Source organism: Danio aesculapii, unplaced genomic scaffold (assembly GCF_903798145.1).
Source record: "Danio aesculapii unplaced genomic scaffold, fDanAes4.1, whole genome shotgun sequence".
NCBI classification, from domain to species: Eukaryota; Metazoa; Chordata; class Actinopteri; order Cypriniformes; family Danionidae; genus Danio; species Danio aesculapii.
Genome location: NW_026613857.1, coordinates 3,131 through 25,258, shown reverse-complemented (window position 1 = coordinate 25,258; position 22,128 = coordinate 3,131). Strand labels below are relative to the sequence as shown.

The following is a 22,128-nucleotide window of genomic DNA, read 5'->3' as shown; positions in this document are numbered from 1 at the left end:
TCTAAGACTGTGCTATTGACATGTATATTATATTTTAATATTATCGATCACTGTTTTTTTACAATCCTCCAAGCATTTTATTTACAGTACAAATATTCTCATTGAGTGCGAGAATGCTTGCGTTTTGAGTCAGGTTTGCTGTATCAATTCAAACATTGGTGCATGAAAAGAGGATTTTTGTAGTGCAGAAAAAAAGTGCACTTTGGAAATGTTGACAATACAAACCAAACTCTTCCATGTTTCAGATTCAACTACATTGATTGAGGGTCAAAGTAAATATCGTTCATAGGCATTCTGGGTAACTGTTAAGGTAACTGTAAGATTTAAAAGGTAGATAAAATAAAATATTTTATCTTTTAAGATATTACTGATAGCCAGTATGAAATAAAAAAGCATAAACAGTCAAATAAGTACATATGTCAGATATCATACTATTTTAACAGACTGCAATAAATGTATTTAAGCATTTATTCATTGCTTTTTGTGATTTAAAATTGGTTTATAGTTTATATACATCAATTTATTTTTATATTTATAAAATTACAAAAGCTTATTTATTATATTAGGTTTTTATAGTGTTTTCTGATGCTTTTTTTTCTTGCCATGTGTCCAAATAATGTCATTTCGTTCTGCATTACTGTGATGTCTTGAATGACAAAAGATTGGAAACTGAGACTGACTCACTTGGCTGCAGCTTGCAGTCCAGCAGCTCTGTGAATCTGCACAACCAGTGTTACTCTGCGGGAGGGAACGACACCACTCTTCAGTTCCACACTCCTCATTGGTCGAGACTTGTACTGAACGGTCACTTCAAGCAGCCCTACAGACAAGCAGAGACAGAAATAGATACGGCTCAGATTGATGTTATACTGTGTATGCTCTCTGTTCTGAAAGAATTAGATGCAGAAGTACCAGGTGGCTGGGGCTGCGCATCTATAGGCCGGTCGGTTCTTGGTATCAGAGGAAGGGAGAAATGTTGTGCTTCTGTCTGACCCTGTTTCTGCATGGTCACCATGGCACACAGCTTGGACATGGGCAGCAGTCCTCTGGCTACAAGCTGATCTCGTACGTTTGGGTAATAATACCTGAAAAGGATTTTCAAAAGAAAACAAGTCTACAATCAAGCAAGTAAATAATAAAATTATACTGCCAAATAAAAATTATTTATACGTTTACTTTTACATTTACATTATTCAATAAAAATAGAAAAAAGTAGACATATTTTTAATTCCTAAAATGAAAAGAGGGATGGAGATGCAACAACAAACAGATTGTTAACTAAAAGGGACATATTTAGAAATGTTAAAAAAATATCACTAAATAAATAACACAAAAAAAGAAAATACCACTAAAAACAAGAATGTACTATTCTCAAAAAGCTCAATGAAATAAAACAAACTAAATACATGGATCAAAACATTTAATAGTAATATTTAGAGATGCTCCTATCGATCAGCTGAAGATTGGTCTCTGCCGATAATCCCATTTCATGACTCGATCGGTACTCATCAATCTGCCCGATTTCATGAACCGATCGCAGGCGTTTGTTCATCAGTTTACAAGCAGAGAAAGACGCATGTGCGCTCCTGTATATTATACATAGCCTGTGTGTGACACAACAGTAAAAAAATATACAGATGCAGTGAAACTTGTTTATACCGTCTATTGGAGCAACTCTGAGTGAGTAATTGTACTTCCAGTGATTTGAGTTGCTGTGAAGCGAGCGGGGCGATCGCCCCTATCTAGTGTCTCATCCATCCTTATGGACCTCTTACAGAAGCTCTGCGAGTCTCCCGCATATTCATACTGGCTCCGTGATCCCCAAAAATGAGTTAAATCGCGAGGAGGAAAACAATCGCGAGAGGAGCAGTGATGGTCTAATCATTTGCTTAGGTTTAATGAATAGAGCAGTAAAGATATCATGAGTGCAAATCCCCCTCTCTCTCTGAGAGATCTGCTGTCAATAGACGAGCAAATATTTGAATGGTTTTGCATGTATTTAGGCCCTTTCTAAAATAACAACTGAAAGTTCTGTCTTTTTGACAATATTGCAAGTTCACAAAAAGCTGGCTGGAATTATAGGATAAATAAAGCTTATTTGTTCTTAAAATGAAATATTTATATTGTAACTTCTTCGTAATATTACTTATTGCAATAAACAGTAGTTTATAGGCCTATTTCCTTTTCGTAAAGAAGTATTAGATTTATACTGTAGGTGCACATTTTACTTCTTATGCATCAAATATGCCCTCCAAACTTTTTCTTGACTGAGACACGTTGAACTCTTCTTTCATCATTTGCAGTGTTTTTAAATGCTTTGTTTGTAATTTTTCTCACCAATTTTTGTGTCCATGTTATATTATTTCTGTGAAGCTGTTATATTTCGCCTAGAGTAAGAAAGAGTTTTTAATTTTTAAAAGCCTTTTTAAGGTCAAAATTATTAACCCCTTTTAAAACTTTATTATTCAGTGTCGGCCGATCACCATGACAAGTAATGAGTACTCTGTATCGCTGCAAAAATCCTGATCGGAGCATCCCTAGTAATCCCTAATATGTATATTAATGAGATATCAATTTAAAAAAAATATTACTTATTTATATTTTCGCTGTTGGAAAGTGTCTACTTGTATTTATTTATACACTTTTTTTCTATTTATGCATTTAATTATATTTATTATATTATATTATTATTATATATTATTATTATTATATTATGTCTCTCCATACCCCTGCAATTTCAACTGAATTACTTGAAAGCTGGATAATCTGGGTAAGGGTTGTGGGGTTTGTGAATGTGTATACTTGAAAATCAGTAAAAAAAAATGTAAATCAAATATAAATATTACATTTAATACAACTCAAATTGAAATATTACCTAAAAAGAGGCTCATTTTTAATGCTAAATGTAAATAAACTAATAAATAAATAATATATTTTTTTTCAAATTATACATTTTTCCAAATAAGAGATAAGAGATCCAAATAAATAAATAGATAACTAAAAGAATGAACAAACAAATAGTACCTGCACCAAACCTCAAACTGCACTCCTCCTCCGCCCCTCAGTCCCTGAAGGGCCAATGAGTTTAGCAGTAGCCTTTGCACTGGGACGTCAGGAGGAGCCAGCAGGACATGAGTCTCGTTGTGTCCAAACATAGGATCGGGAACACAGAGAGTGGTCTCAGATCGAAATGCCTTCAAGTCCACATCTGTGCAAAATACAGCTGGTTAAACTCAATCAAAAGATAAATATATACAGTCAGCAAGAGACCAGCTTACTGCTCTCGACAGCATGTGTGTCCATGTTCTCTCTTGACTCATTCTGGGAAGGGAAAGAGTACTGGATATAGCAGTCAGCTTCCCCCCATACTGTGGACTGCAGAGGCGTCAGACCCTTCACTCTCTCGACCCGGACCATGAACACATGCTCACGCAGGACATCTGCAGTGGCCTAAAACAATATTCATCATTCATTAAGGTTCCATTTTAACGAGGGTACTGTTCTTAAGATGTCAAATAAATCTCTGGTGTTCCCATAATGTGTCTGTGCAGTTTCAGCTCAGAACTCAACACCAATTTTTTTTGTCTGTGTGTCTTGTAATGCAAATGAGCTGCTGCTTTCCAGAAGAGGGTGGAGCTTTAACCACTATCTGACACTCCAGAAACAACAAAACAATCGAATCTCATGCAGACTTAAAGCCAAAAGGATATTTTCCATGTCCTCAGTGGCTTGGAGTCAGAGTCTATGGACACTGTCATGGTCATTGGTGCATCTTACAATAGAAATGGTGTTGTTTTTTTCTGGCAGAAAGAAACAGACTATAACAGACTCTGGCTGTTATATAGTGGGTAAACTGAAATGCTTACTACTGCAGTGGGGCTGCGAGTGTAGTAAATTCCAATTTTCAAGGTCCTATAGACTGAAAATCTGGAATATTAAGAGTCGATACATAGAAATGAAATACCTTGAGCCTCAACACTATTGTTAGCAAGTTCTTTTATATAAATTCTCCAAGTATAAAATCCTGGTGAAAACGTGGGATCATTAATATGCATCCTCCAAGCTGTGCTGATTAGCCACAGTGTTTCCAAAGGAGATTACAACAGTGATCACGTTTCCCTTATTTTTAGTTTATCCAAGCTTGAATTCTACTTTGTATGTCAGGACTCTCTTTTTGAAAACAAGACTGGCATTATAGAGCTCTCAGAAAATGGAATTAGTCATTGAATATCTGCTCTTACGTCACAGTTCATCGTCAGAATGCAAAATTCGGGAAAGTTGGATAATCCATTTATTTAAGTTTGACGCATATTAATTCCTGCACTGTTCACATGCATGTAAAAACACAAAATACAACTCTAAATACATCTCTGCCGGCCTCTTTTGTTGAGTAGAATTATAATTTAGCCTATATATCAACCATAAGCAAATTTTCATTTTATACACTCCTTCTAGCTAAATAAACCTATCCACCACTTAAGTTGAAAATATAATTTACCAAAGGTATCTAGTCAATATTTTTGGACAACTGAAGTATGGTTAATTTGCATGTGTATTCAGAGTACAACACTATGTGAGTGTGTGTGGGTGTCAACGCCAGTTAATGACATGAGCTGCGGAGAATCTGGGACGAGCTCATTGATATTCATGACCATCATAAAACTAAGCTTTTCATTCTAGGTGTAATTCCTGCAGTTATAAATGAGTATATAAAACCTATTTAAACTGATATGTTAACATATTTAACATATTACATCAATGCATTCGATCGCAGCTTAACGTGAACTTGCCTTGGCTTCCGTGTGCGGCCGGTGGTCTAGCATGTGTGCTGGTCGAGGCACTGCTATGTCATGGCTCAGCTCGTCATCCCTCATCCGCTGCAGGGCCATGACCTGCTGTGCTTGACCCATTGCTAAACACACCCCTGAGGTTTCCTCGCGTGCTGCCGCTGAATACATCCACCACAGGCATATAACTGTCCACACCAACCACTGGATACTGAGACTGCAGGAGCAGTCTCCGAGATCTTGGGGTCTCTGAAAACAAAACAAAAAGAAAGGTTAATTACAGATCTATGTTCTGTTGTTATTTCAGTTATTCATTAATTTTCCTTTAGTTATCGGGGCTACCACAGCTGAATGAACCCCCAACTATACCAGCATATTTTTTTTATGCGGCGGATGCCCTTCCAGCCGCAACCCAGTACTGGAAACACCCATAAACTCACCACTCATATACTACAGCCAATTTTAGGTTATCCAATTCACTTACACCACATGTCTTTGGACTGTGGGGGAAACCAGAGCACCTGGAGGAAACTGACTTAAACCCGGCAAGGCAAGGCAAGGCGAGGCAAGTTTAATTATATAGCACATTTCATACACAGTGGCAATTCAAAGTGCTTTACATAAACAGAATAAAAGAAAAAAGTATAAGAGAAATAAAAACACAATAATAATAAAAATGGTAAAAAAAAACCCATAAAAACAGATAAAATGTGTTATAAAAGAATGAAAAAGAAAAGAAAAACATAATAGTGTGATCTGTCGGATGTAGCACAGTGCTATTCAGTAAAGGCACAGCTAAACAGATGGTTTTCAGGTCTTGATTTGAATGTGCCTAATGTTGGAGCACATCTGATCATTTCTGAAAGCTGATTCCAGCAGCGAGGGGCGTAGTAGCTGAAAGCAGACTCACCTTGCTTTGACTGAACTCTTAGAATTTCTAGTTTATATGATCCTAAAGATCCGAGTGATCTGTTAGGTTTGTTTTCAGTGAGCATATCTGTAATGTATGAGGTCCTAGGCCATTTAGTGATTTATAGACCAGTAATAATACTTTAAAATCTATTCTGAATGTAACTGGGAGCCAGTGTAAAGGCCTGAGGACAGGTGTGATGTGCTTTGATTTCCTGGTTCTGGTCAGAATTCTGGCCGCAGCGTTCTGGATGAGCTGCAACTGTCTTTTTGGGAAGGCCAGTGAGGAGACCGTTACAGTAATCCACCCTGCTGCTGATAAAAACATGAACTAGTTTCTCTAAGTCTTCACTGGAAACAAAGCATCTAATTCTTGCAATGTTTTTGAGATAATCGTTTGCTGTTTACTGACTGCATTGATATGACTATAAAATCACAAGATACTTGACCTTATTTTTTGTTGTTTGACCTTTAGTACAGGTACGCATTCACCTTGAGAACCTCATCTCTGTTCCCAAACGCAATCACTTCAGTTTTCTCTTTGTTTAACTGAAAAAAGTTTTGGCACATCCAATTGTTAATTTCAATGCATTCGGCATAGGGTGTCAATGGCGCTGTAGTATTAGGCAGTAAGGCTAGGTAGATCTGAGTGTCATCAGCATAGCTGTGGTAGGAGATTTTTTCACCATTATTTGCGCTCAGAGGGAAGCATACAAAGGTTTTGAACAGGAGAGGTGCCAGAATCGAGCCTTGTGGGACTCCACATGTAATGGGTGTCAACCTTGACCTATGGTCACCTATACTGACATGGTAACCTCTCCCTTCAAGGTAAGATCTGAACCATTTGAGGACCGTCCCAGACAGCCCAACCCAGTTTTCCAGCCTATCCAGAAGTATGCTTGTGATCGATAGTGTCAAATGCGGCACTGAGATCGAAGCAGTGCCAGCACTGTTAGTTGTATGAATCTGTATTTAGGGGATATCATTGATTATCTTTTTTAAGAGCGCTCTCTGTACTGTGATGTGGTCTGAAATCAGATGAAAATTGTCTAAACACCCTCTGAAGTTTAAGAACTTGTTAACCTGATTACTTTTTCATGATTTTGCCAATGAATTTTGGAACAAACTCCACACACAAATGGCAATTGGCCTAGCTGAGACTTTAACCAGCGAGCCACTGTGCCGCCTGTTGTTATTTCAGTTTTAACTAATATACTTGTTCTTTATTATTTTACTGTTATTTATTAATATTTAGAACTAGCTTGAAACATTTTTGCTGGCCATTGTATATGTGTATTTACACACATTAGGGTTTCACATTATCTCGTTTCAGCATCAATATCACAATGTGTGAATCTGCAACAGCACAATCGCAGGATCTGCAATGTAAATTGGAATTATAATGATCAGGCACCCTACACTGTAAAAAATGATGGATTTTCACACAATTCCTTCATGTTCAAGTTAACTAAGTGGATTTAACATAAAGCAATTAAGCATATATTGACTCCCTTTTCAAACCTAAAACCCAAGAGGAGAAATGCCAACATGGATCAAGCAGTGGAGGGGCGCCTAAAAGAGTGGAGTTAAGTTGGTTTTGTTTTCGATATTCCTGACACATTCAGTGATAATATTTAGAACTCACACACATCTTCCCTAAAAGATCTAAACTATGTTTCCTCTCAAAAATACAAAGCAGGTTATGTTCCCAGATGTCTTTTTCTTTTTTTCGCTTGATGTTATGAGCACTGCTCAGTTAAGCCTCCTCGCAATAGTAGTCCTACTAATAGCAATAATTTCCATCTGTGTCAAGCTACGAATATTTGAAATTACATATCAACAGAACAACGGAGATGTGATCACAAACTGAGCACTTGCAATCAATATACTTCACCCACAGCTGTATTTCAGTCATTTATAATCCTCATATCCATGTCAGAGCTACAATTCACTGATGTTTCATCTGTCTTTTGGAGTTTTAGGTGACAGCATTATTATCGGGTTAGTGTCTGCTTTTATATTGTTGTCGGATTAATATTTGCTGGTAGGGAAAGTCTATTTGTTGTGACTTCTGCTATTTATACTTTGAGTTGCATTTAAATTTATTTATTGTTTCCACTCAACTGCAAATTAGAATAGAAACGGTCTAAAAAGCACACCAACATACCGACAGTTATAGGTACTGTTCATTGTTATGGTCAATGATGCTATATTCGGCACAAATCCATCAATTTCCCCTTTCTGGCTGTTCTTTTTGTGAATGAATTATGTAGAAGCACTGTCCATGCGTGTTTCCTAACGGTTAGTAACGCTATATTTCATTGTACAATAGTCTATCAGGCTTTTTGGATAAAAAAGGGAAATCACGGTTTAATGAGTTATTATTAGATTATTTTTTCAATTTCACCTCTCCTGCTGTGCATAAACGAAGCTGTTGAATGGTCAGCGTATGAGGCGGCTAGGCTAAGCTAGCTTCAATTTTGATTAAATTATTTTCTAATCGGTTGCCTATTATGTCTTGAATATACCCCTGTACTGCGTACTACAGTCCTTTTTTGTCTGGCTTTTCTCGGATATCTCACATGTACGCCAAAAATGACTAATTATATCCCTGGCAATTGCACGACACCAGCGCATAACTATTGTAATAGACGTGCCAGGCACAAAAGCTTGAAAGGCGTAGCAACAGTAACTGCTTCCTTCATGGCCAAGATTTTGAAGAAAGTAGTGTTCAATCAAGTCCTAGACTTTCTTACTCAAAACAACCTCATGGACAACAAGCAATCTGGCTTTAAGAAAGGCCACTCAACTGAGAGTGCCCTGCTCTCGGTCGTGGAGGATCTCAGACTGGCTAAAGCAGACTCTAAATCATCTGTCCTCATCTTGCTGGATTTATCAGCTGCTTTTGACACTGTAAACCACCAGAATCCTGCTAGCTACGCTTGAGTCACTGGGCGTCGGCAGGCACTGTTATTCAATGGTTCAGTTCCTACCTCTCGGACAGGTCATTCAGGGTGTCGTGGAGGGGAGAAGTGTCCAACCTACAGCATCTAAACACTGGGGTACCTCAGGGCTCTGTTCTTGGGCCACTCTCTTCTCTATCTACACGGCATCTTAGGAACAGTCATCCAGAAAACATGGTTTTTCCTACCACTGCTATGCTGATGACACCCAGCTATACCTCTCTTTTCACCCTGACGATCCCTCGGTTCCAGCTCGCATTCAGCCTGCCTGTCAGACATTTCACACTGGATGAAAGATCATCATCTCCAGCTTAACCTCACGAAACGGAAATGCTTGAAGTTTCTGCCAACCCGACTCTTCACCATAACTTTTCAATCAGATGACAGAGCAACCATCACTGCATCCAAAATGGTAAAAAGCCTTGGAGTAACAATTGATGACCAACTGAACTTCTCTGATCACATTTTCTAGAACTGCTCGATCTGCAGATTCGCACTCTACAACATCAGAAAGGTCCGACCCTTCCTATCTGAACATACTGCTCAACTCATTGTTCTCAAGCTCGTGTTCTCTCAAACGGACTATTGCAACTCTCTGCTCGCGGGCTACCAGCTAGTTCTATCAAACCTCTTCAGTCTGCTTCAGAACGCAGCAGCAGCACGAGTGGTCTTTGATGAACCCAAAAGAGCACATGTCACTCCGCTACTCACCCGTTGCACTGGCTGCACAGTTGCTGCCCGCATCAAATTCAAAGCTCTGATGTTTGCTTAAAAGTGACCGTTAGCTTGGCTCCTTCATATCTGCTCTCACTTCTGCAAGATATATGTGCCTCCAGAAACTTGCGTTCTGTGAAATGAACGTCGCCTCGTTGTTCCATCCCAAAGAGGGAAGAAATCACTTTCCCGAACTCTCACATTCAATCTGCCCAGTGGTGGAATGAACTCCCTAACTACATCAGAACAGCAGAGTCACTGCTGTCTTCAAGAAACGACTAAAAACGCAACTGTTTAGTCTCCACTTTCCTTCCTAATCGTGCAACTGCCTCTCTGGCTATACCACTAACTGTGCACTCTCTCTCTCTCTCTCTCTCCAAAAAAAAAAAAAAAAAAAAAAAAAAAAAATTTACTAATGCTTTGCTTCTTAGACTTTACACACCTGAAACTTGTCTATAGAACTTGTTCACTGCTGCTCTTATAGTTGTGTAAATTGCTTCCTTGTCCTCATTTGTAAGTCGCTTGGATAAAAGCGTCCTGCTAATGACTAAATGTAAATGTAAACTAAGGAGGGCAGAGCTTAGCGAAGGGTCAATTAGAAGTTTGTAGCTTAACAATGATTAACTGTATGAGTTATTTAATATTTAATATTAATTACTGAATCTGTACCCAGATACCATAAACCAGTGTTTATTTCACTTTTATCTGTGCTCTATTGAATTTATCTCTGATTTTAAGTTGTTTATTACATTTTATGCAGATGCACTCCCCTTAAAGTCATCCCAATCAATGTAAATTAATGATTTCTCTCCAAATAGAGCTATTCAAGTCATCAGGTGAAAAAATAGAAAACTAATATCGCATATAGCCCTAACATACATGCAGGTATATATTTCTCAAACTTACCGGAAGGACATGTAAAACTGGTGGAGTGGTAGTTTTACCAAGCCAAGGAGTTTATCATGATCTGAGCTGCTTGCCCTCAACCACACTTCAATGACCATCATGTTGTTCTTCATTCTCTCCAACAGATTGGGGCTCAGTGCGACTGGAGCCACCTGTATCATGTTAGAAACAAAGTTATTTAGTGCCTACCACTAAACAGCTAAAGCCCTTTCCTCAATTCTCCTTACCTGAGTAAAGCTGAATGTTGGATTTTTCTGGCCCCAGCTCACTGCAGATCGAGCGGTTCATCAGATCCGAGAAGCTTGCAGTTCAGTACACGTTGGGCTGCATAGGTGCACAGTTCAAATCTTTCCCATCAGGCACCATGAGCCACATGTGGAGCAGAATCTCAGTGCTCTCCACTTCCTGCCGCCGAACGGAGCTCTGGAATCTGACGTGTGGTGACGTGGATCGTGATCTGGCAGGAGGAATCAGAATACTCTGCGCTTGAGGAGATGGATCTCTCCTGTTGTCGCTCGCACATAAACCCTTCGGTTCATCATGCTCTTCTATCAGAAGAGAAGGGAGAGGTTTCTGTGGACTTGGCATTTGCGTTGCAGGTCTTTTTTAGAGGAGAAATTATTCTTGTCCGCTGCTAATTCAAAGGTCACCTTTTGAAAACAAATAAGCAACAAGAATGAATGAGTTAGATTAATACAATATCCTTAATTTTGGCTCGAGATCTATGAAACCAAAAGGTCACCCTGAAATCATAAGATTCTATCTAACATTGTTTGTCAAATTCTGTGAATTGTTCAGAAAACAAAAAAGGTTTAATCTATGCAGTCAAACTTTAAAGGTGCAGTAGGTGATCCGCCAAAATGCTAATCGTTAGCATAATAGCTTTGAAAACGCATTCCCTCCCCTGCCATTCAAAGCCACGCCTCCTGATATCACGAACACGCACCGTAAACATGACAGTAGACTAGATCATGTCATTCGCCAGTTAGAAAACTTTATAGTACTTTATAATACTACAATTCCTAACGAAAAACTGTAATATATCTAGCACGTTTTCAGTTGTGTAGCAAGCAAGACTTAATGTCATAATGTGCAATATTTCATGAATCCAAGAATCGCTGGTCTCACTCTCTCACGCGGTGTCCTAAAGCGACTACTGTATGCTTAGTGGTTAGCCAGTGGCGTGCAGGAATTACACTTATTACTAAGCCATACTTACATGCTACTTATGAAAATCAAAATAGTCACATCAATCTTTCGCGGGAAGATTTTAGTGGTTGAGCAACACTTCTGTGCATATAACCCATTCGTAAAACAACACAATCTACATCAGCTTTGGGGGACTAAAATAGTTTTAAAACATCACATTACCTGTTCTAACAGAAATACTTCAGCCATGGTGTTGGCCTTCCTCCAGCGCGCAAAAGTAACTCCAATAATGATTCAGGATTTGAAAAAGTTTTGATTTAGCATTTGTTTTTACTGCTGTCACTCTCTCAAGTGCAAGTAAACACATGTGCACGTACAAACAGCGGATCTGTCTGCATGAACGGGTGCACAGATGTACATATCTTCTGGTTTTTTGTACAGACAGTTTGGGCTACTTACTGGAATTATGGGAATTATTCGCCTGACAAATTTTAATTGGACGAACATTCTTTAATCTTATGCCTTACCAAGAATATAAAAATATATATAAATACATTTCGACCATTTACTTTAATCATTACTATTGGAATGTGAAGAGACTTTCAACAAGCACAACAAAACATTTTTCTGAAGACAATCACCTACTGCACCTTTAACTTTGTTTGATGTGATTCTATTTGTAAGCTAGTCCATATTTGTTGTATTATTTTTTTTAAAGTTGCAGTTTACAATATTCATGCTTAAATGTCAAAAGTCAACAGTTTAATAGACGTGGTCTTAGTTACAATGATAAACATTAGCATGTACGTTCAGTCTTGCCAATCTCTAGAGATAAACTACAGCAAATTAAGAGTAATTTAACTAATGGTTACTGCAATATTGTCTTTAATTGACCACCATATTTCTACCTAAAATTTACTGCGTGTCAAAATATTAAGCACTGTCTTTTATTGTTGATCAAAAAATTTTTCCTTAAATATTAAATAAATCTTAAATATAAAATAATATGAAACCTTCTCATACATGTTCTCTCATTCTCATCATATGAGATCAAATATACACTGGTTGTTTCTTTAAAAATAACTTTAATTAATGTTTTGCAAAAACAAAACCTTATAATGATTTTTATAATGCAAATGTTTCATTTCCATTTGATCTGATCCAAAAATACACATTTACAAAATTGCAACGATTCTGATATAGATTTTTAAAATACAAATGGGGTCTTTGGCAGTTTTGTGTATGCAAGGGATTTGTTTTGTTTATTCTTTGCTATACAGAATGCAAAAACTTCTAGAAAAAAATCTTGAAACCACCCAGAATGCAGCTAGAACCTTATAATTCCAAGATGGTGAAATATTTAACCCTTTATAATGCAACTAACCACACTGTAAAAAATGGCTGTGATTTCAACGGTAAAAAAAAAATGTAAAAATGCTACGGTAAAAATCCGTAACCTGGTTAACAGTATGTTTCCTTAATATATACGCCGAATAATCGTAAATTGACTTTCCCAGAATTCCCTGCATGGCACATCACTTTTTATGCTCTTTGTTGATATTACCATAGATCTTTTAAGTTGTTTTCCATCAGTTATATACAATAGAGATTTATGTTACATCTAATGTTGATAAACAATGTTTCATGACTTTTAATTTTTATGTGTGTTACCATACTGGTGCTTAGCAGCTGTGTGATGACACCGAGCACCTTCTATACACTGATATGCTTTTCTGCTTGTGGGAAAAGTTGTATGTGATGAGTATTGGTTCATTATGAAACTTTCTCATCACCACCTGCATATATCTGTGTTAACGTGTCTATCTGTGTAACAAAAGATGTGTAGATGTTGGTAATTCAAAATACAGACATATTACATCTATAAATTAATGAAATACGGCAGTTTACTGTAAATAAGAGGAATTACTTTTACGGTTTTTACTGTATTTTTAATGGTAAAATACTGACAACCACAGCTACCATTTTTTTACCGTAAATTTACGGATTTATTTATTACAGTGCATATATGATACTTCACTGACATTTTTTACAATATATCTATTTTTTTAAGTCATAAAAGTCTTGTAAAACCTTTCAAATCCTATAAAGGATTAAGACTGATGCATTACCTTCAGAGGACCAACTTGTTGCTTATCAGTGTTTCCATTGGCTCTTTGTACAGGCAGGGCAGCAGAAATGCTCAGTGATTCACTCTGCATCATGGAGCTCAGTGGAAACATAGCTGAGCCAATCAGAATAGGCTAAACAACAAAAAAGGCAAGATAAGTTCATATAAAAGCATCCAAGAGCCTTTATTTTTTCAGTTTAGCTTGAATGCGTGTAGATTTTGTGATTGACACACAATGCACTTACTGTTTTTTGAAGACTATATCTGGAGTAGATCTTGAATGTGACGTTCAATCTCCCACCACTGTTTAATAGAAGACCTACTGAACTTCACTGGAAACAAACTTTGGGTGCTGAAACGACACCACTAAAGCAAAAAATAAACAAATCAGCAGATTGCTACATTGCCATAAGGTTAAGTTTAGGTTTATTAAAATCTTATAAACAAGTTTATTAAAGTTCTCTATAGCTAATGTACACACCGCCATCTGTAACTTTACTAGAGATGACTTTGTAATCTCTGAAGGAACCCGCTGAACCATCCTCATACCCAGCAAGAGCAGTGGAAAGAAGTACTCTACGATATAAAAACTAGACAGAGAGAAACAAGTGTAGGTTAGTTTTAAAACACTGAAACTGACTTCTAGTGATTGGCATCTTATCTGATTTATCCTAAATGTCATACCACTTCTTCGTGGAGAGAGGGCGAGGTGGTCTTCCTTTTCTAGAGAGACTTCTTGAAGTATTTTCTGTAAAAGTTTTAAACTCACTGACAGTGATCCTAGCAAAACGAACATCTCCAAGCAAAGTTATTTTTCCATGCCAAGCCCAGGGAAATCAGCTTCTGCTTCTGAATGTCGCACATCAGGATCAAGCCTTAAAAAAAGAGAGAATTTACAACCACAAAGAACATCGAAGTTAAAAAAAAGGTACGTTTTCAATTAGTTTTTATTCCTTTTTTATATTATTACAATTTATTTTAAATTGTTATTGATATTCTTTTATTTGTTATTTTATATATTTTACATAGTTATATTATAAAATATAACTATAACTTATAATATAATTTTATATCATTGACAATATATTTCTTTTTATTATATTAAAGAAATATAATAATTTTATCATATTAATATTTTATTTTTTATTTCTATAACTATATCATTCATCCATTTCTTTTTGCTTCGTCCCTTAATTAATCTGGGGTCTCCACAGTGGAATGAACGGCAACTTATCCTCCAGCAAATGTTTACGTAGCGGATGCCTTCCGGCTGCAACCATCACTGGGAAACACCCACCACACTCATCACACAAATAAATTACGAACAATTTAGGCCTACCCAATTCACCTGTACCACATGTCTTTGGACTTGTGGGGGGAAGACCTGAGCACCTGGAGGAAACCCACTCAACACAGGAGAACATGCAAACTCCACACAGAAACGCCAACTGACCCAGCCAAGGCTCGACCCAGCGACCTTTTGTGTGAGGCAAACATGTGCAGGCATTATAACTATAACTATATAATATATATATATATATATAATTATATATATATATATATATATTATATATATATATATATATATATATATATATATATATATATATATATATATATATATTTTTTTTTTTTTTTTTTTTTTTTTTGTGTGTGTACTTTTATCAAGTAAAAACATTTATATACATTGTTATTTTCCTTCCTCAAATTTTATAATCAGTAAGATTTTTTTTACAAGAAATTAATAGCTTTACTCAGCAAGAATGAATGAAATTCATCAAATTTGGAGGTTGGTTGCCTTTTTACAAATATACATAAACAGATCATATGCTTCTTTGTGGTGGCACTGAAAATGTATAATGCGTATATGAACATCCTGTGTCATGTCTGCTTTCCTGCTAAACAAAACTGGTCCTTTTTAGTCTCTCTGCCTGTCCCGTTTTTAAACTCATATATAGTGTGTAAAAAAAGCTTATATAGACTTAAAAATAAACAATCACTGTTCTCACAAGGAAACTTTGTGGTCATTTAATTTACATTCTACCTTTAAATTTATTTATTTTTTTTGTTAACACTTTATGCATATATTTTTATTTTTATAAATATATAAGACAATTATAATATTTTTATTATAATACAGTGTTTCTCAACCTTGTTCCTGGAGTACCACCATCTCTGCACATTTTCTATATCTCCATAACCAAACACAGCTGATTCAGATCAGCAGAGACTGAAAGACTTGTAATGAGTGTGCCAGACAAGGAGACATCCAAAACATGGTGTTGGTGGTCCTTTAGGAACGTGGTAAAGAAACAATTTATAATACATCCTAAAAATAAATGTACAATACATAAGAAAATTTGAAAACAACCTGAAAAATCTGTTTGGGTTATTATAAATTATTAAATGTTATTATAAGTTCTTAGTAAATGACGCTAAAAATTAACCAATCAATTGAGTTTTGGGGCTTGTTTCTTGTGTTACACCAACAGACCTGGTATTTTTGGCTGGATTTGTGTGCACAGTCTTCTCTGCTGCGGCTTTTCTTTCATGGTGCTCTTCCAAACATTCATCTGATATCTGAAATAAGAAACATATTACAGCTATACACAGCGATGTTTGCGAAACTAAAGCTCATTGGGTTGCACTGCATGGCTTACAGGTAGTTTATAGAAGAGGTTCTCCAGAAGGCTCTGATCATACTGAGGGTCATTGAGCTCACTGTCCATTAGCACACTGCTGTGATCAGACAGAGAATCTGCGAGAGAGCCTTCTCCGTCCCAGAACTGCAGCACAGATCCATTAACACTGAGGAAAAGAGCCACAAACCTAAACGTCAAGCTCACTCTAAAAGATTCACATAACTATGTTAAATATTTGTGAGCAAAGTTCCAATTTCTTCACTTAAAAGAGACATATTATGCCCCTTTTTATAAGATGTAAATATATATCTAAAATATGTTATAAATCTTAAACGTGTCCAGAATGTGTTTGTTCTGGAGTGTTAGCTCAAAATAACTATTGCCACTACTTTGATTTGAGCAGTCAGGTAATTTGTGTGTGTGTCCCTTTAAATGCAAATGTGCTGCCACATTCTAGAAAAGGGGCGGAGCCTATACACACTATTCTGACACTTCAGAATTAAAAAACAAGTAACACACACCCAAACTGACCAAAATTAAAGCCTTAAATGTGCAAACCAGAGTCAAACAACAATGCAGAGGAAGAGATTATGACATCATATCCTTCTTCTAGACAAAAAATAAGAGCATAAAGTGCTTGTATTGATCCATCCTTCAGAAACATGAACTGACCCTCTTTAATGATGTAATCTAGCATAAATAAAAAACTGCAAATATACACTCATCAATATTATGAACTCAACACTTTTGTTTTTGCTTCCATTTTTCACAGGCTGAATTCAAAGATCTAAAACATTTTCTATATGCACAAAAGGGCATTTCTCTCCAATATGTTCAAATTTTTGTCTAATCTGATCCGACAGCATGATTATTGCACAGTTGTGCCTCAGGCTGGCCATGATTTTTGAGAGAAATAGGCCTTTTAAATACATAGAAAAAGTTTTAGATTTTTGAATTCACCTCATAAAAAATGGAAGCAAAAACCAAAAATGTTGCATTTATATTTTTGCTTACTGAATAATATTTGACTTGCGATGTTGGTAGAAACATGCACATTAAGTGCTGAAATCTGTTTCCACCAAGCTTGCAGAAAAAAAATGGCAAAACAAACTTGCTTGTCTTTTTTCACATTTTCTGGATTAATAGATGCAGAGAACCCAGTTATAACAATTTAACAGGAAAAAAACATATTTTATGATTTTTAATGTAAAGTCATTGTCAATTTTATTTATATTGCACTATTTAACACAACTAGAGGTTGACCAATGTGCTGCACAGTACAAATCAAAACAGAGAAATATATAGAAATAGAATAGAAACAGAAATATATATTAATAATTATAAAATTATAGCTAAAACAGACAATTTTCACTGATAAAATGCCAATCAAAGAGGTAAGTTTTTAACCTAGACTTAAAAACAGACAGAGATAAACAGATCTGATACAGAGGGCAGAGCATTCCACAACCTAGCACCAGCTACTGCGAAGGCAGTCACCTCTGCATTTCAGCCTCGACTTGGATGCATAACAGTCTCTGGTTAGATGACCGAAGAGACCGATCAGGCTGATGCTCATTAACATGTCTGAGAGATAAGAAGGTGCCAGGCCATTTAGAGATTTAAAAACCAACAGAAGCATTTTAAAAGTGACTCGATGGTGCACAGGCAGCCAGTGCAAAGTGCATAAAACTGGGGTAATGTGGTCATGTTTCTTGGTACCTGTTAAAAGCCTTGCAGCAGCATTTTAACTAATTGGTTATAAGGTTTTCTGACTAATCCCAAAGTATAATGAGTTACAATAGTCCAATCTAGTGGTAATAAAAGCATGGATTATTTTTTCAAATTTTTTTCTAGATGAAATAGATTGACTGTTTATAAAAGTCGCAGCTGAAAAACAGGATTTGACCACTGCATTTATCTGTATGTCCAAGCTCAAGCCATTATCCAGAATAACCCCAAGATTTTTTACCCAGGGTAAAATTAAAAAATTATTTTAATCTAATACCTCCCCAGCAGCAGATCCACAGCCATGTCTTCTGTGTGGACTCTATGCTGCCTTGGCTCTGTGAGGTCCTGAGCAGGAAGCTGGATCTCAGATTGAAGGATGTTCTCCAGAAACTGTCCCGATGACGGCCTGCCTGGCCTTAAAAGAAAGATAATGATTATTTAGATTTCATATTCGCATAATTTATTGTCTTATTTTGACCCCTCTCGTTATGTGAATGAAATAAAAGAGTTCATACAAAGCATCAGTGTTGTAATTGGGAAGGGGGGGGGAACGTCCTTCAGAGGAACATCTGCCTCCACATCAGACTTCAGGGCAGAAATCACCATGGCATTTCTAAGTTTGCTGCCACGCTCCAGAAGGACTGGAAGAATACAACAAAAAAATAAGTGTAAAGCACTGTCTTATTTTTTAATGACTAGATTTGCCAGCGGAACTGCCATAAAGGCAGGACTGTATCTTGAAAAGAATTCCAATCAATGAAGTGAAGTGATAATAAGATTTGACAAATAATTGGACATTATCTATTATTTTAAAACAAATTATTTCAGGAAGACAATGCTGAGTTTAATAATAACAATGGCAATGCATGTCTTTAAATTCTGTGAATAAAATAAATGACAAAAGATACCTGACAAAAGGTCAGCAGATGTCTGGCTATTTGAAGAAGCAGGTTCAGCTTTTCCAGTTGAAGAAGCTGGCACGACATTACTGCTTTGTTGAAAATACAAGTAATCCTTTCCTCTAAAAGAAAACCAAAAAAAAAAAAAATGTACATTATATAATATAAACACAACCTTTTCTGATTTGGAGTTGTATAATGACATGAAATATAAAAAAATAAAAACATCATTTAGAAAAATTATTTTAAAAAGTACATGACAAGAAAGGGACTAAAGCGAGACTATACCGCACACCGGATGACCACGAGATGGTGCGCACATGAGAGTTGGAATTATCGCACACAGACCGCCAGACGCACACATTCGAATGTTATTTAATATGAAACTATTCACATGGCACTCTGTGGCGTGGCAGAAATATAAACAGTGTCCTGATTTGTGGCTGGGCGCTGCGGACAGCCGCCGTTTGCGGCCGATGTGTGTACCCTAATAGAAATCTATGTTTAGAATTCTAAAATGCATGGCTGCGTGGTGTGTCGCCTTGCCTTTGATTTTTTTCTTTTTTAAATATTTCCGAAATTATGTTTAACAGAGCAAGGAAATTTTCACAGTATGTCTGATAATATTTTTTCTTCTGGAGAAATTCTTATTTCAGCTAGATTGAAACAATTTTTTAAACCATTTTAAGGTCAAAATTACAAGCTATATATTTCGATAGTCTACAGAACTAACCATCATTATACAATAACTTGCCTAATTACCCTAACCTGCCTAGTTAACCTAATTAATCTAGTTAAGCCTTTAAATGTCACTTTAAGCTGTATAGAAGTGTCTTGAAAAATATCTAGTAAAATATTATTTACTGTCATCATGGCAAAGATTAAATAAAACCGTTATTAGAAATGAGTTATTAAAACTATTATGTGTAGAAATGTGTTGAAAAAAAACATAAAAAGCTAATAATTAAACAAATAACACTAAATACAAGTCTTAAGTAATATTCAAATTACAATTATTCAAATATTTTTTACTTGAAAGTTTCATCAAAGGCATTTTATCTTTTTTTTGAGGGTTTGTATGTTTTTTCATTGATCTTGTCTGTTCATTTAATCACAGTGACGTCTGAACTACATTAAAGTTGAGTTAAAAGGCTGAGTGTTGCGTTTTATAATTTATACAAAGAAAGAAATAATAATGCATAATACTTAAGGTTAAGCAGCAAGAGAAAAAAGCTTTTAGAGTTTACTTATTTTTTATTTGTGTGTGTGTGTGTGTATGTTAAAATTGCTAAAAGTGGTGTTAATAAAAATATTTGGATAAAAATCAAATCAGCCGGTGCTGTAAAGGCCCTATGCCCTATCAGCATGTCAGTTGAGTAATTCAATTAGATTTTGTTCATGCAGCAGTCAAATGATCAAACCTGGGCATGTGTCCAGAGCTGTTGGCAGCCGTCTCCTTCACACGCGACAGAGCCTGATCCAAGGATGGCAGGACAGGCTTGTTGTGGTCAGTTACAACAAGTGTCTGTGCGTCGAGGCTCATATCAGTGGTGGGTACTGAACTACTGCTCTCATATCCTTCTGTTAACGCTTCAAGGGCAAGTGTGACCTATGGTACATGAGAAAGCTAGCGTATAATTCAACATACAGAACAACATAAAAGTGATGAAATAAAATCAGCTAAAATTCTAGAATTACTGAAAAAAAAATGAAAAGAGAAATTGAATATAAAAACATGGTATTATTATTTTATTTATATAATTACATAATTTTATTTTTGGTTAATGCATTTACATAAACTAAGAATGACAAAACTTGTAAAGTATTTAATAATCATAGTTCAGCATTTACAACAGGGATTATACAGGAATCAGAGTTAAATTAAATACCTCTTAATAAGAGGTATTTTTAAGAGTCTTTCCACAGATTTTTATGTCATCTTCACTTCAGGTCATAAAATGCACAGATTTTCCAAGGCTGACTGCATTTTCTTCTAGCAAACTGGCAGAATCCAATCCCAATGTTAAATATATTTACATTTTTGAATTTTAGAAAGTGTTACCATTTCGTATATATGTTAGTAAAAAAAATTTTGGGTCTACACAAAATAAATATTTACAAAAGTGATTTTATAATCATTTATATATATATATAAACTTTTTAAACCATCAAGTCAAGTTTCATCTGTTAAACTTGACTTGATGCATGACAATGTCTTTGTTTTAAAAGAGATATACATTAATATTTAATCACTATTTATTCACTCTCAAGTTGTTAAAAACCTTTGAGTTTCCTTTTTTCTGTTGAACACAAAAGAAGATATTTTGAAGAATGTAAGAAACCGGTATAGCTTTAAGGGGCCAATAATTTTGACCTTAAATGGCTTTGAAAAAATTTAAACTGCTTTTTTCTAGCTGAAATAAAACAAACAAGACTTTCTCCAGAAGAAAAAATATTATCAGACATACTGTGAAAATTTCCTTGCTGTTAAACATCATTTGGGAAATATTTCAAAAAGAAGAAAAAAAAAATCAAAGAGGGTTAATAATTCTGACTTTACCTGTATATTGCAAAAACAAAAACAACGCCATGTCAGTTTTTTCCAATATGTGCAGGAGGAAGGAGAATAAGGCCAGACTGGTTCCAGCTGATAGAAAGGCATCTTCTTATGGCTACTTCCAGCAGTTTAATGCACCATGCCATAAAGCACGAATCATCTCAGACTGGTTTCTTGAACATGACAATGAGTTCACTGTACTCAACTGGCCTCCACAGTCACCAGATCTCAATCCAATAGAGCACCTTTAGGATGTGGTGGAACAGGAGATTTGAATCATGGATGTGCAGCTGACAAGTCTGCAGCAACTGCGTGATGCTATCATGTCAATATGGATCAAAATCTCTGAGGAATATTTCCAGTACCTTGTTGAATCTATGCCACAAAGCATTAAGGCAGTTTTGAAGGCAAAAAGGGGTCCGACCCAGTACTAGTAAGGTGATGTACCTAATAAAGTGGCCTGTGAGTGTATTTTTAACTGTTTAAAAACCTTAAAAATCATGGTGAGATATTCTTTTATAGTTGATTACATATATAGAAAAATAAAAATACCACAAATATTACTCAAATCATGTTTAAAATATAAAATCCTAAATGTTTACACTACACTTTAAGTTTGGGACAGTAAGTTTTGTTTTTTTTAAGAAATTTACTTTTTTTAAAATACTAGAATGCATAAAAACATCAATAAGTATTATAAGAATAATAGTTGTTTTTTTTTTTGTGATCAACACAATTTAAAATAT

At 35.8% G+C, this 22,128-nt stretch overlaps 1 pseudogene; it reads right to left on the bottom strand.

The window, feature by feature from the left end:
* Positions 1-680: 680 nt before the first annotated feature.
* Positions 681-21,884, bottom strand: LOC130220469 (C2 domain-containing protein 3-like; annotated as a pseudogene).
* Positions 21,885-22,128: the final 244 nt, after the last annotated feature.